Raw genomic sequence first — 16,023 nt, forward strand, 5'->3', positions numbered from 1 at the left:
GAGGGAGAAAGAGAAAGAGAGAGAAACATCAATGTGCGGTTGCTGGGGGTCATGGCCTGCAACCCAGGCATGTACCGTGACTGGGAATTGAACCTGCGACACTCTGGTTTGCAGCCCATGCTCAATCCACCGAGCTATGCCAGCCAGGGCGGAAAATGTTTTTTAGTATTTCATTTATTTATTTTTAGAAAAGGGAAAGGAGGGAGAAAAGACGGAGAGAATCATTGGACATGTAAGAGATACACCCATCAGTTGCCTTTCACAAGCCCCCAACTGTGGGCGTGGCCCACAACCCACGCATGTGCCCTAACTGGGAACTGAACCAACGACCTTTCAGTTCACAGGCTAGAACTCAATCCATTGAGCTACACCGGCCAGGGCAAAAGGAGGAAAATTTTATAACTCAAAGTGATAAAAAGGTTTTGAGAGAAAGTGATAAGTGCTGAAGACAGGCAAAGAATATTGACATATAGATGATAAGAATTCCTGGAGAAAATCAAAGCAAGGAACAGAATATAAAAAACAATTTAAACAAAAAACTTTCCTAAAATAGAAAAACATTTGTAACTACTTTTTGAAAGATCACAATGTGCACCTAGGAATATCAAATCAGAATGACCAAAATGACTTTACTATTACTATTACTATTACTAAACATTAAAGAATAACACCCAAAAAAAGGAAAAACTGGGGCCAGAATGGGGAAAATAAAAAACTATACAGAGGAGTCCAAGAAATGAGAGATAAACTGGCAGTATTGGGTTTCTCATAATATAAAAGGGGTAAAGTGCATAATGAGATTACACTGGATCATCTCAGGAGTCATGAGGGTGGCATGACTACACAGGAGATAAAAAACCAGTTACGTATAAAGAAAGGAGCAGAGACTACCATCAGACTTATCTACTGCACAAGAAGCTTGATGAAAGTGGTTATAAAGTGTATATTCTATGCAGGAAAAATAAAATTAAAATTCAAAAACACTATATCCAGCCAATTTATCATTCGCTGATCAAGATAAAAGAAAGGCATCTTTAATCAAGCAAAGATTCAGAAATTATACCACATATACTCTGAGGAAATTACTACAAAATTTTATAAAATGCTTTTCTGGCATCTATAAGACAGTCAGTGGTCTCTTTATTCCAGTCTTCACCACTCCCAGAGTTACAGCAGGCAGTATAGATACAGCCAAACCCAAGAACAATTTCATATACAACCAGTCCTAGAAATGGCTTCAAAAAACTTAGATCCCAAGGAATGCATATTTTGGCAACAAGGACAACAAGAAAAGCCTCAAAAAGATTCAGGCCAATGTTTCAAAGGCAATGAGCACACCTGTACAGAAGCCAACAAGGTACTCATTGTCAGGATGGGCGGGGTAGGACAAAACAGGGGCTGGACTACAATTAACCATGGCGGCTGAACTACAACCCAGAAGAGATGGCTGATGTCACCAGGGCATGAGGGAACAACCAATGATATGTTGCTGCTTTGTTCACAAGGGACCAACCCCCAGCTCCCACAAAGAGCCAACCCAAAATAAAATCCCGCCATTTTTCCTGCTCAGGGCGACTTCTCCGGCCCCCTTTCCCTGGACCAGAGAACCTCACCTGGAAGCACAAACTCCAATAAAAGCTTTATACTGCCTAACTTTGTGGCTGATTAGCATTTATTCCTCAGCAGAGCCTAAGAAAACCTTTCACTCATTAAGCCCAAAGTAATCAAATACAAGATCTTAAAAGGTGCCAGCCCTAAATTGAACAGGCTCACCCGTATCATCCATTTTTGTCTCTGGAAGTGTGTTTATTTCCATACTGTCAAGGCACCAGGTTTTGACAACCAAAGGCCAGTAGTCCCCCAATTCAAAGTCCCCCAACTCGCCCCAAAAGAGAGAAATAATCATATAGTTTTTATCTTATATGTTAATAAATTATGTTAATATTTAACTGTTCTGACTTCCTAGAAAAAACAACTTGATCATGATGTACTGTCTTTTAAATACACTGCTGGATTTATATTGCTAATATTTTATGTAGAATGTTTGCTTTTCCTGTCATGAGTAAGAGTTGACTAACATTTATAATAGCAAAAAAAATAAAGTAAAATATTAACATCCATCAGTTAAGGAAGAACAGAATAAATTATAGTGTAATATGCTATGGAATGTTACTCAGCTTAGTAAAATTAATTAGAGGTTCATTTACTAAACTGGAGAGAGAGCCATGATATATTCTTAAATGAATAAAGCAAGTTACAAAAGCTTGTATATGTATGTATATACAAGGTGGAGCAAAAATAGGTTTACAGTTGTGAGTACATGAAAGAGTTTATTCTTATATTATTAATTATTGTATTATTTTCCATATGAATAACCGTAAACCTACTTTTGCCCCATCCTGTATGCTTATATGCTTTTTAAAATAATTTATTTATTTATTTTTAAAGAAAGAGGAAGGGAAGGAGAGAGGGAGAGAAACATCAACATGAGAGAGAAACACCAATTGCCTCTCATAGATGCCCTGATCAAACCCACAACCTAGGCATGTGCCCTGACTGAGAATGAAACCGGTGGCTTTTTGCTTTGCAGGATGATGCCCACACAGCCACACTGGTCAGGGCTGTATGCTTATACGTTTTTGAGCAAAGAGACAGATGTTGAAAAATACTCAGTGTTGGTTAAGGTTGGAGTAAAAGTGGAGAAGGGAAGAGAGCTGAAGGGAGAGAAAAATACTTTTTTCTTTATTCACCCATTTTGTTTATTTTAGTGGTTGCAAGCAGAGTAACAGGAGAAAACACCAGTTATCTATTATAAGTAATGACAATTAATGTTTGTTGACAACTAATAAATGGCTACCATTAGTCATTTTCAGCCAAAGACAAGAAAGAATTAAATGACCTAAAGCAAGAAGAGTAATAATCATAAAGCTCATTTATTTAAAAATACAAAATCCAATCTGGTGCCAAAGTTGCATATAAGTGGTCTTTCCCAAGGGCATTAAGCAAGATGCCTTCAGAATGAACTAGTTTTTATTTTATAACTAGCGCAAGCATGGATATTAGGACAACTAAGAATAAAACGAAGAAATAGTGAGTCAAGTCCATTTAAAGAAAGGACTGCCCTGACTGGTGTGGCTCATGGGTTGGGTGCTGTCCCACAAACAGAAAGGTCACCGGTTGGATTCCCAGTCAAGGCACATGCCCATGTTTTGAAAGGGGAAAGAGACCAGAAAGGGGAAAATAAAAACTCCACAGACGAGCAGCATGCGAGAGGCAACTGATCCATGTTTCTCTCCCTTTCTTTCTTTCTCCCTTTCTTCCCCTTTCTCTACAAATAAATAATTAAGAAAAAAAACACTGAAAAAAACCCCTGACTAACTGTATAATGATACAGAGATTAGCAGAAATTAACAAAATATTACAGAAGTAACTAATGCTTGGAAAAAATGAGATTTTGAATAGTCAGCTTGTTATATTAAAGAAAGATGGTCACATTTTTTCCTTTACTTTACCCTGGAAATAAACAAGTCCTTTTTATTAAGTAAATCACAAAAGAAAATCAACCACCTTGACTGTCACATACAAATTTTTTTAAAAAGAAAAATTACGTAAGTCAGATATGTTTATGAAAGTTGAAAAAGTTTACATGATTGAATTGAAAAAATTTTGTCACAGAGCTCATCGTCTCAAGAAATGCTGTGATTTTCCATTTGACAGAAGAGATTAAAAATTAACTTTTGTCAAGTTTGTGGTGGTTAAAGACAGTCCAAAAAGAAATTCGTACTAGGTAGGAGTCTGTCCAACAGCATCTCTCTCCTAAGAATTTTTATTTTGAAGTTTATAGTTATTCAAGAATTCTTTCTTTCAACTCTTATCAAATCCTTCACAAAAGAAAATTTCAAAACACAAAATAAATCAGTAGCCAAATTACCACGGGTTTTTAAAATGCCTTGCAAGGCTGAAAAGGAGGGTAGACAAGATAACAAGGAAAAAAGCTAGACTGACAATGCTAGTAAAAACACTGGCGTAGAGCTGTGTGAAGCACCCATCAAAAAGAGAAACCCAGGACACTTTCCAAAGCCTAATAAAAAGGACCACTTATTAAGCACTAGACACTGTCCTAAGGATTTTCACTGACATTATTTCATTTTATCACCATCAAGCTCTGTAAGATACATTTGAGCCTCTTAGTAAGTGACAGAGCAATAATTCTAACCTATTTTCATGATTCAAAAACTCAAAAATTTATATTCAATCTACTATACAACATCTCATAATTGCTAAATTTCAAAAGCTTCTTATAACTGAACAAAAGTATTGTAATCCTATAATATAGGAAAGTTGGAGTAACAACTTGCAAAGGAAGTCTCTCTTCCTCTTTAAAGCCCTAAAAAGGTAAGAGCTATGATTCTGATGCTGAAGCAGGATTTGGATATGTACTAAGCCTTCATCCCACATGTCTACTAAAGCTAACTACCTTTGTTCAACCTAATTCACAATCCTGGGGAGCCCTAAAGGATTCCATGTAATTTGAACAGGAATAGAATTCTAGAGTACAACAAATACCCATCAAGCTTCTACAGCCTGCCTAGCTTTGGCTTATCAAATTTGGCAACTAGAGCTAGAAATTGTGGGACCTTACAACACAAGATTAGGAACAAAGGGCTAAAATGAGACTTCCTTCTTTTAGACAGAGGGAATCCACTAAGATCTGAAGCAGATTCCCCATACCTAAAAAGATTAAATCAATATCTATATACCCACTTCCATTTCTAAGTTTAATAACTAACTAATCTACTAATAATGCTGTAATACATAGGTAAGGAAAGGGAGTTTCCATGGCAATTAAAGCTGGTGTCATATTTCTCCACATTGTCAATTTCTATAATCAGATATGATAATGCAAGCATGGTATTACAGACAAATAAGCATGGCTACTTGGTCCAAAGATACCTGCTTGAAATAACAAAAGTTTTCCATTATTATTGCTTTTTCACTTTTTTTTTGAAGATTTTATTTATAGAGAGAGGAAGGGAGGGAGAAAGAGAGGGAGAGAAACATCAATCCATTGCCTCTTACATGCTGCCAACTGGGGACCAAGCCTGCAACCCAGGCATGTGCCCTGACCAGGAATCAAACCGGTGATCCGCAGGCTAGCATTCGATCCACTGAGCCACACCAGCCAGGGCTACTATTGCTTTTATACTTTCCTGTGAATTTTGTGTCTGTAATACTTGCTAATATTTATAAAAGGGAATATGTAAGTCACTGTTTTCCTTTTCATAATACCTTTGCCACCTAAAGAAAACTGTAAAACTTAGTAAAATTTTAGGGAAGTGACAAACTTTAACACATTATTTTTAACTATATTTTTTCCAGAAGTACAATGAGTATCTAGGACACAGAATTCTGAATTAAAATTTTAGCTTTTATCAAAGAATATAAAACGTTGACTTTCTACTGAAAGACTACATACAACAGTAAAACTACTATATGTATTCAATAAGTATATAAGTGAATACTTACTGAATATGTATTCAGTAAATGATGATGTAATATGTTGATATAGTGCATAAAACTCCAATTTTTCCAACATAACTAATCTAACAACTCATTCCTTAAACATAATGTGTCTGTATAATACACTAATATATAAAATAAAGGGATTTTTTCATATAACAAGGATCTTTTTATGCAAAATATGAATGAAACTAATACCTGAACAAAGAAAAATGTTCTCTTATATGCAGTGCTCTAAACCTCTCTGCTTAGGATACCTCTTCTAAGAAAAAGGAATAGAATCAAATAATATACTTTGTCAGAAACTCACTGAGTTAGATATAATATGGGTGTTATAAAAAGGTAAAACAGAAGCCTCTGTCAGATGGCAGAGTGGCCATCTGACAGAGGCTTCTTAAGGCAAAGTGGCCAATCTTTTCTCAGTAAATTGCTTCTTTTCTCAGACAGAAGCAAGTATCCCCTGCAGAGGCCTTCAACAGACATTGTTGGTCTGTCTCCAACTCATGACATCTAATGAACATTTAATGGGCACAGACTATATGATAGACTGAGCACTAGTAAACTTTATCTGTAAAGGGCTAGATAGTAAATACATATTTAGACTTTGTGGGCCATGTGGTCTCAATTGTAACTACCCAAGTCTGCTATTGTACCCAGAACACAGCCATAGCCAATATGTAAATGAATAAGCATGGCTATACTCCAATAAAACTTTCTTTATGGCCACTGAAATTTGAATTTCCTGTAATTTTCATATGTCACAAAGCATTATTCTTCTTTTGATATTTTTTCAACCATTTGAAAATGTAAAAACTATTCTTAGCTTGCAGGCCATATAAAAACAGATGCTGGGCTGCATTTGGCCCATTTGTGCTAGCTTGCCAATTCCTGTAATATACAATGAAAACAATTCAGCTAAGTTCACACAGAAAACATTCTAACCTTCCTCCCTTCACCCTAATAAGTATAAAAAATAATAAAATCTAGCTGAACTCTAGAGTTAGTTTCAATTATAGTAGAGGAGTTACTCTGAATGGTATTTTAGATGAAGTGTGTATGTATATTTCTCTACACATACCTCCTAATGCCTAGGATGTTCTCTAATTCCACAATAAGAGATGATGTTTCAAAGGCATAATTCAGATAACTGCCAACAATCTTTATTCAATAGGCAGATAATGACACCTGCTATGTACTAACTATGCTCTTGCTGAAAATAAAAGATGAAAAGTCATTGTACCTGCTTTCAAGGAGCTCACACACTAGTGATAAGACATATAAATAATCAAAATGTGATGTGACAACTACTATAATGTCCATATTTAACAGGTGCAATGGGAGGGTAGACAGAAAATGCCATCCCAAGTCCACCCAGGAAAGTAGGCAAACCTTCTTCACTCAAAAGATACTAGTTAGGCCAAGGCATGAAGCCTGACAAACAGTCTACAAAGAGAGCAAAAGAGAGGGGTGCAGTAATGCATGCATAGAAAATTTCATATATAATGACACAGAAAGGTAAGAGAATATTATATACTGAAAGAACCATAAGCAGTTTAGTACTTCTGAAGCATAATTTTGAAGAATGGCAGACAATGAGTCTAAAGAGAAAAAGCAGGGATCGGAGTATAAAGGACCTCACATGGTTTGCTAAGGAGTTTCCATTTGATCAACTAAGTGATAAGAAGCCATAGCAAGATTCTGAAGAATGACATGATCAGATGACCATGTTAGAAAAATCATGCTGGCGGCAAAGAGGTACTATGAAAATTGATAAACAGAATTCTCATTTAAAATGGAGTCAGGAGTCTAGAAGAGAGATACCTCATGCAGGAGTCACTCAACACACACTAATGACCCCAACAGGAAGAGACGTACCTTGGGTCTCCACTACTATAATATCTCAGAAGGGTGAAGAAAATACTCGTCCTTGCTCAGTAACAGTTTGGCCAATGACAAACTGCCATAACTCAGCCAAAAAAAGTCACCTTACTTCAAACTTTCAGTTTCCTACAATGGACTGTTCCTTTACAATAGCCCCTCCCCAGTCCATAAAGGAACATTCCTCCCCTTTGTTTCTCTGGACTTGCTTACAGTTTGCCAGTAGTTACAGGTACCCAACTGTAATTCTTTACTGTTCCGAATAAACCCTGTGTGCTGGTTTAATGTCAACAGTCCCTATGAAAGACAGGTAACATAAATTTGACATAAACAGTAAAAATGTTTACTAGGCAATTGGATTTTTTAAAAACACACCAATGAGATTACTTACTATAATGCAACTACTCGATTTAAATGACTGACATCAGAATTTCTCAAATTCTGTTAAAAAAAAAAGGAGTTTGAAAGGTAGGCTATACCATGCACTGGATAAAGACAGAAGTTGATACTGTATTATGGGGAAGAAAGGGTAAAGACAGAGCATGATTAAGACGAACACCAACTTGATTCTTTTGTCTCTTAAACTTACCTTCAACTACTGTTTATCTGCAACTTTTCAAGAACAAATACAGGCTGAACATAACATATTTTGCAATGTGTGGCCCATAAAAAAAAAAACAGCTAGCTGATACTTATCCAGAAACAGCTGTCAAATGATTTATAAAGATTTTTAAAATAAAAGTGACCTAATAAAAGAAATTTGTTTCCATAAATAATTATAGTAATCATAATTGCTTACTTAGAACATTCTGGAATAAAAAAAGATCCCTAACAGAAACCTTTTTCTGTTAGTCTTGTAAAACTCAAAAACTAATTTCTTGTTCTTTATCTAATATTACCTTGAATCTTAAATACTGAAGATAAAATAGCCTCTAAAAGAAAATGCTAAGTTCCAATTGATTTGGAGGAAAAAAAGGCCAGGTAATTAAATCAGCTTCCAAATATTTTATAACATGAGTTACCTTGTCCAGACTAGTGATAGAAAAGTAAACAGCATTCTGCAACAGTTTACTCTAACTCCTTGAAATAAAATCTGGATACCAGCAGTAAAAATATTCCAGCTAACACTGATGATTCTGTGTAAATACAATCCAATATAATTCAACTTGTGTGCCCGATCAGTGTGCCCCAAAGATTCCATTCTAATTCTACTGTGAGTCGAAGAAATATGACAGAGAGAATTTTGACACATTCTTTTATGCACACTAGTTCTACCTTATAACTAATCAATATCAACTACACTAATATTCCCCTTCTGGAACTACTGATTTAGTATATTCCTTTCTAGGCCTACTCCCTTCTCCATTCAAAATATTACACACACAATCAATTCAGAAAATACTGAAAGAGCAAAGATATTTATGGGGAAGGGGGGAAGCTAGAGAGCTAGCAAAGAACAGTCAAGAATCAACGATGGAAGGTGGAAATAATCCAATGTTTAACAATGTTAGTAAAACTTTATGATAAAGATGTAAAACAACAAATCAGGTTTGATGAGTGAAATATGCTAAAATGAACTATCAACCAATATAAATAGAGCGTGATCTGAGTCTACAATAATTTATCGAAGTATATGAATATCATCTTGAATGTCTTAACCATAACCTGTAGATTATATTGCATTTTCCTATCAACAAATGTATATAAAAGTGAAGGAAGTATTTGATTACATGGGATATGGGATTCACAGGATGGCAGAGAGTTTGCATAAGAGAAGAAAATAATTGTTACAGCTGTGGAAGGTGACATTCCATTTCTTAAACTGGGTGGAAGACACATGAACATTGGCTGCACTGTTATTCTTTATACTTTATACACTTTAAAATATTATTTCATATGTAGTCAATATCTATAAAACAATGTTTAAATGTGAGAAAAATCTGAGCAAACAATTGTTGACAGAAGAGGTAAAATGTTCTTACGTGTCCAATCCATCTTTGTTAATTACTTTTAGAAATAAAATAGAGGTCATAAAAATGTGAGTAGTTAGAACATACATAATTGCTCCTTAATTTTCCTAGAGAAAATTAGCAATAAAGGTTTATTGGTGACAGGATACACACATGCACACATGTCAAACTACTTGAAGGTAACTTTCTACCTCTAAAGTTTTCCCCAAGGCCAAAATCCATCACAAATATTTCCTTAACTACATAGAAAGTACTGATGCTCCTCTACTCATAATCTCAGAAATAAATTACAAAAATAAATTCCTACGAAGAAATGTCCATACTGTATTTTTGTGTATTTGTAGGCTTAACACTGATGCGTCTTACCACTTATTTAGGTTTATAATACTTGCTTTAGGATGGGCACCAGCATTTTAATGATGTGTGTCAATACTAATTCGACTGAAAGGGCAATAAAGTATACGGGTAAAGAGTGAGCACAGCGTCTGGAGCCAGAGTTCCCGAAGGAAACTCAGCTCTTCCACTTGCTGGCTAAATAATCTTGGACAAGTTATTTAACATCTGTTTCATTTTCTCAACTGTAAAATGGAAATAACAGTGCATATACTTCATTGGGGGTTGAAACTGATTAAAACGTATATAACAGGACTGGCATATAACAGGTGTAATGTGAGAGTGAGGTATTACTACTGGTACTACTGCTACTAACAGTACCATCTTCCCAAACACATTGAAAATATCTTTAGAAATTTGAATTGTTGACTACTATTAGATACTATTAAAAATAGACATTTAATCTGAAGGCTAATTAACAGTAAGTTTAAAACCCTGAAGAGAACTGGTAATTAATAAATCTACATAAGCATTCTGTCAAGAACAATCTGAGAGCGGTTTGCCAAAGTGCAACTATCAATTTCTTCCCTTACACAAGGGGGCAGTGATAACAAGAAAAGAATGGGACTGTGCAACACCTCTTCCTACAGACAGTAGGGGGTGGCAGTACATATGGCTTACAGTCAGAACAAAACAGGAAGATCCAATAGAACTGCTCTTTATTCTCCTCTGGCCCTCTCCTCTTTGCTTTAGTTCCAACATAGCCTCTAGGTGAGGGATAGATCTATAGAAGAAACCAAAACCCAAAATTAATCCTCAAGGAAAATCCACTGTTGTCTTTGAAGTAAATGATTCCTCAATGGCTGAATTTGGATCCAGGAAGAAGCCAATCAGTATAAATTTTTGGATTATCTGGCAAATTACTGACTGTTCTTAACATGAGAACATCCAGGCAAGTAATTCGATTTATCCACAAGAATTATAACATAAAACACTAGAGTCTATCAATAATTAACTATATCCTAATGAACACTTTCAGACACTTCTGCTTGTTTCATAGCATATAGACATTCATTGAATGTATACATATAAGTTATATTAAATAGCTTGTGTCTTTTGTTACTTCTGAAGGAATTGTTCTCACAATTCTTTCAAAATACAGATGTTCTTAAATAGAAGTCACAATGTTTTGCAGCATGTGGGATATCTACCTATATATAGATATACATCTGGAGAGAAAGAGATAAATTTAATAATCATTTTTTGTGCTCACACTCTTAAGATGATCTACCTAGGAAATGCTGCAAGAAGCACTCCACTGACAGTATCCATGTTGTTGCTTTTCATGACACATTTACTGCATACAATGTTTTCCCCTATTTTGCCACAACACCAAGAACATGCACGAATATATCACTACTGTCATTCACTGTAATTAACCACTACAATAGCTTTTGACTCCAGCCCCTCAAAATGCCTGAAAATTTATCCCTTTTGTTCACCATATTGTTTTGTTTTCCTGATTCCAGATATTTTCACCTGTGTAAAAATGAAGAAAGGGACACACATGAAAAAATTTCCCTTTGCCTAGTGATCTTCAACTCAGAATTGTGCTCAAGACATGGGGGTTTGGGGATTTTTTTTTCTTTTCCAGAAAAGGAGCAGAGTGAAAGACACTGAAAACACCAAATCTTCTTTATGTTAATTATCACTGTTTATGTTTTGTGAAAACATTTTAAACATTCCACACCTGGGACAGAAGACAAGATACAATTCTATCAGTGCTCTACATGCTGATGTCAAAACCTGGAATCATTTTACCCCTATTTTTCTTTCCTATCTCACAACCAGACATAATTTGCTTTTTTTTCTTTCACGTGGGTACTATCCTTATCTCAAAAATTGCATATCATAGCTCATCTGGATTTCCTGTGATAAAATATCTAGCAACAAGCCTTATTAATCCTTTCTTATACTATGCCTCCTTCCCCGGGGGGAATAATTAATATCATTAATAACACTTCAATCATGAATTTCAACGTCAGACAGGCCAACCCATCCTGTGCCTTACCTGGCACATCTCACAACTACTTTTATGCTGCATTCTGGGGGCACATTTTGCAACTCGTTCTGCACCACATTCCCTGCCACGTTTAGCAATCTGCCTCACATCTCCTCCTGGGTCCCCGTCATCAGGAGACTCAGTACCAAATTCCATGACACATTCGGTGACATCGAAGTAACAGACCCCAGCCCATCTGAAGCCAACCTCAGTGCCACATTTGGAGTCAACCGTCCCCAAGCCTCGGACACCGGAGACACTTCGCTGCTCTTTTCACTGTCTCCCCGCTCGCCCCCGCCCCTCTCCCTGGAGTCCGGGCGTTGGAAGCGAACGTCCCTGTCACTTAAGCGACCTTTCCTTCTCCGCTCCCCCAGGTCTCTTACCTGCCACTCTGAGGGGCTCGCTGCACCTGGGGGTCAAGTTCCAGTCCCCGGGGTCTCCTAGGAGGACCGTGCAGCACCGGAGCCTCCCTTGATTCCCAGAGCACCTCACTGCGCTCCGACGCCCGCGGTGGGTCTGCGCCTCGGCAGGGCGCAGCGGGGCCTCGCAGATCGGGAGCACAGCCCACGGCCGTCCTCCTGTCAGCAGCCGCGAGGGCACAGGTTCTCGCCCCTCCGCGCGGCGGTGGCTGCAGCTGCGGCGGGCGCCTCGCTCCGCCTCGCGCTCCGCACAGCCGGGAGGTGAGCGCGAGGGGGATGGGAACGGGGGCGGGGCCGCCCGGAGAGGCGCAGAGGGCGGCAGCGGGAGGGCAGCGCCGGCGGCCCCGGGCACGGAGCTCCGGAGAGCTCGCAGCTTCTCCTGCCAGGCAGGCAGCTCGTGTAAGGCGGCTGTGCCAGCGGGCCCCACCGGAGCAACGCGCCCAGCAACCCGCGCCCAACCGGCCGCTCGCTAGCGCCGCCGCCGCGCCGGGGGCGTCGCACCCTCGGAAGCTGCCTGCAGCCCCGCCCCCTCCGGCCCGAGGTGGGGAGGGGCGCGAGCTCGGAGGGAGAGCGCGTGCGTGGGGGCGCGTGCGTGGTGGAGCGCGCGCACCCCGCCCCCGCCCCCTCTCCCTCCACAGTTTGGGGGTGGGGAGTGACTGGGAGAGAGAGTGAGGACTGAGCCCTTCTGGGCGCGGAGGGGTCGGGCCCTGACTCCGGTGCTCTGTGCGGTCTAGGCATTTCTCGTTCCCTCAGGGAGACTTCGACTGGTGGGGTCGATGGCATTTAGTAGGGAAAAGGGGAGGAAGCTCAATAGCAGACAAGGCCCTAGACAGTCGGCTCCGCCTCCAGGGGTGATGTCACTCTTGAGGTGCTGCCGCTGTCACGTGCGCCCACTTCTGGGCCTGTGCTGCTTTGATGGCCAGACCGTGCCTATAGATTTCCCCCACTCTGGCCACTTTATACACCTATCACTCCTGGAGTCATCAAACCCTACAAATGTCCGTTCCTCTTTACTTATGCTCAATTCTGATCTGTAGATGGCTTCAAAAGGCCTCAGTTGACTGTAGTGGAAATCAAAATAAAGAAAACCAGCGGTGGGAGGGTGCGGGGAGGCGACTGGAGACTTCTCTAAAACTGCTGAAAGTCCACGGACTCGAGCTTGAGAGCCTGAAGTGTGATTGTGAAGCTGCGTCTGTCCCTGCCAGGTTGCACAAGAAGTAGTGTGGTTTGGGGAGCTAGTGGGCAAGGCAGGGAAGCCGCCACAGCAAACCTTCCTTGAAGGTCATATTTCCCCGCTACTCCCCACCTAGATCTTCTTCCCCTTTACTCTTCCTTTTGCTTGCATCAGAAGACAGCACGTCAATTGTGGAAGCTGTGCGAACATTATTTTTTTTTCCGTGTGCTGTAAGATGATGCGAAGCAATCACTGTTACATGCTCTGCCTGACTAGCCTTTCCTTTTATAAACCGAGACGACCTTTCGTGGTCGCCCATTTCCTAATGAGACGCCATGATTGGAAATGGACGCACCAGGTTACTTCAGTCAAGGAGCCTACGTATGGTGTTATCTGAAGAGATTAGTTTGATTACAGTCCTTTGATCTACTTCATGCAGGAGTTTCGTTGGCTTTTCAAACGTAATATTAATTTCGGAATAACAGAAGAAATTCAATATGGACCATTTCCAATATCTCTGTGGTGAATGCTTGAAAAATTAGAGCTAGAGCAGCTTTGAAAACTGCAGCTGAAATGGCAAGGTGAAGAAGTGATATATGGGATCTTTGGGTGATAACTCCAAAAAGTTAGATGACTCCAAATAAAACCTATCAATATATGGTGATAGTGGCAGAGTAGTGATTACTTATGGGGGAGTCATCTGAGATAGGGCAGGAGGAGCCCTCTAGGTTGCTGCAAATATTCACTATCTTCATCTAGTTATTGATTGATTACAAGGGTTAATGTGTGTGCAAAACGATTTGTGTGCTTTACTGTATCTCAGTTGTTTGTTTTTTTTAATTGCACCACACAAAGAGACATTACAGTGTCATCATGACTGGACTTAGGAAACCTGGGTTAGAATCTCAGTGTCACCCACCATTTAATACCAGCTTTGTGACCTTATTAGTCTCTGAGCCTCCTTTGCTTCATCTGTCTGATGTGGTTGATGTACTTCAGAGGACAATTGTAAAGATTAAATGAAATTGGTTGAAAAATACTTAGCACAGAGGCTAGTATATAATAAGTGCTCAGAAAACAGTAGCTATTATGTTACCCTTCTTGCACTTAAATTTACTCTATTTAATTCTCCTTAGGTCTTTTTTACTTATTTTAAAGATTACTTTGTATCTAAGCCTTGCCTGTGAGTTTCACTGTGGCTAGGAACATTCCTTCCCTTAAGAATTAACAAAAAGCAGTCAGGGGTGTAATCTGTTGATTTTCAAACTAATTCAGGTGGCAAAATTTAGAAATCATGGTGCTCATTGTAGAACACCATGAAATATTGATAGATTTAACTCTGCCATATGAACTTGATACAATTTTACTGGCATGAAATCTGACTATAGTATGTTCATGCAGATCTCCACATATAAAAAATACTGTATTTTTAAAAAATAATGTCTGTGTTTTTCCTTTAATATTTGTTTGTAACTTTTCACAGAGTAGAAATACCAAAAGTTGAATAACAATTCACAAGATGAAAACCTTTAAATCCATTTTTTCTTGAAATTAGAAAAAAACAGTGTTCAACTTTAGCAGCAGAGCTCTTTATTGGATTTCCCCACAGTCAGCTCTTAGAGCTGTGACCCACAGGGTTCCTCCCTCTGATGAAGTGAGTAACTGACTCACTACCCTCTTCGTATTTCGAAAGATCAGTCTCCATTTCTTTTGTCTGGCCTTTCCCAAATCCCATGTTCACCCTGGACAGTGGCATTGCCCACTACAATGAACTCACTGCTTCACTGTTTTGATCATCTAACAGGATTCTATTCAGCCAATTCTCCTCCAGGTAATTCTGCCTTTAAGTCTTACAATTTGCTGCTACACTCTAAATCTCTGGAGGAAACAATCTGTCCCTGACAGAGGTACTGGTGGGGTAGAGTGAGAATGAAAGCAAACTTGTAGAGAGAAGTCACCTCCATTCTTAACTCCTCCCCTGATTTCCTTTTCTGTCACCAATACCTGAAATCCTGAGAATGCTATTTTTTAACCTACTAAATATCCAGTCTAGTCCAGATAATAATTTATAAACTTGAAAACATGATGAATGCTATATAAGAACCTGCAAATAATTGTCCATAAAGTAGTCCAACCTTACCCTACACCTCCCAATTTTTCAGTGCCATGTATACCATTCAAAATGCCCTTTCTTGGTCTATGAACACTGCACAATCACTCACCTGTACATGTCTTCCCCTGGCACCTTTAAGTCTCTTAGGTAAACCATTGGGCCTACATTTTCTACCTTTTCCCTCAACTCTTTCCGTACTAAATAAACAGCAATAACGTCTACCATCGATTGATTGTCTACAGGCTTTAAATACTTTACTAAATGCTTTATTGATACTATTGGGTTGGCCAAAAAGTCCATTTAGTTTTTTTCCATAAAATAAAAGATACATTTTTCATTTTCATCAATGACTTAACTGACTTGGATATTTTGAGTATGTTGGCTGTCTCAGTATTGGCTTCTAGTACGTCAAGGCCAGGGATGCTGCTAAACATCTTCCAAGGCATAAGACAGCCCCACTGCACAGAACTATTTGGCTAGAATGTCAGTAGTACCAAGAAATTTCACAAACTGTTCAGTCACTCACAGTACCTTCTCCATATAATGCACAAATC

The 16,023-nt window shown here is 38.9% G+C and overlaps 1 protein-coding gene across 5 annotated transcripts in view; it reads right to left on the reverse strand.

The window, feature by feature from the left end:
• TANC2 (tetratricopeptide repeat, ankyrin repeat and coiled-coil containing 2) overlaps nucleotides 1-12,252 on the reverse strand; it is a 313,462-nt gene extending 301,210 nt beyond the window's left edge. For all 5 annotated transcript variants that reach the window (XM_028519226.2, XM_036033534.1, XM_036033532.1 and 2 more), the window contains exon 1: nucleotides 12,147-12,252. The gene's annotated coding sequence lies outside the window, so the exon portion shown is untranslated. The remainder of the gene's footprint in view (nucleotides 1-12,146) is intronic.
• Between the last annotated feature and the right edge of the window lie 3,771 nt (nucleotides 12,253-16,023).

This window comes from Phyllostomus discolor, chromosome 8 (assembly GCF_004126475.2).
Source record: "Phyllostomus discolor isolate MPI-MPIP mPhyDis1 chromosome 8, mPhyDis1.pri.v3, whole genome shotgun sequence".
Taxonomy (NCBI): domain Eukaryota; kingdom Metazoa; phylum Chordata; class Mammalia; order Chiroptera; family Phyllostomidae; genus Phyllostomus; species Phyllostomus discolor.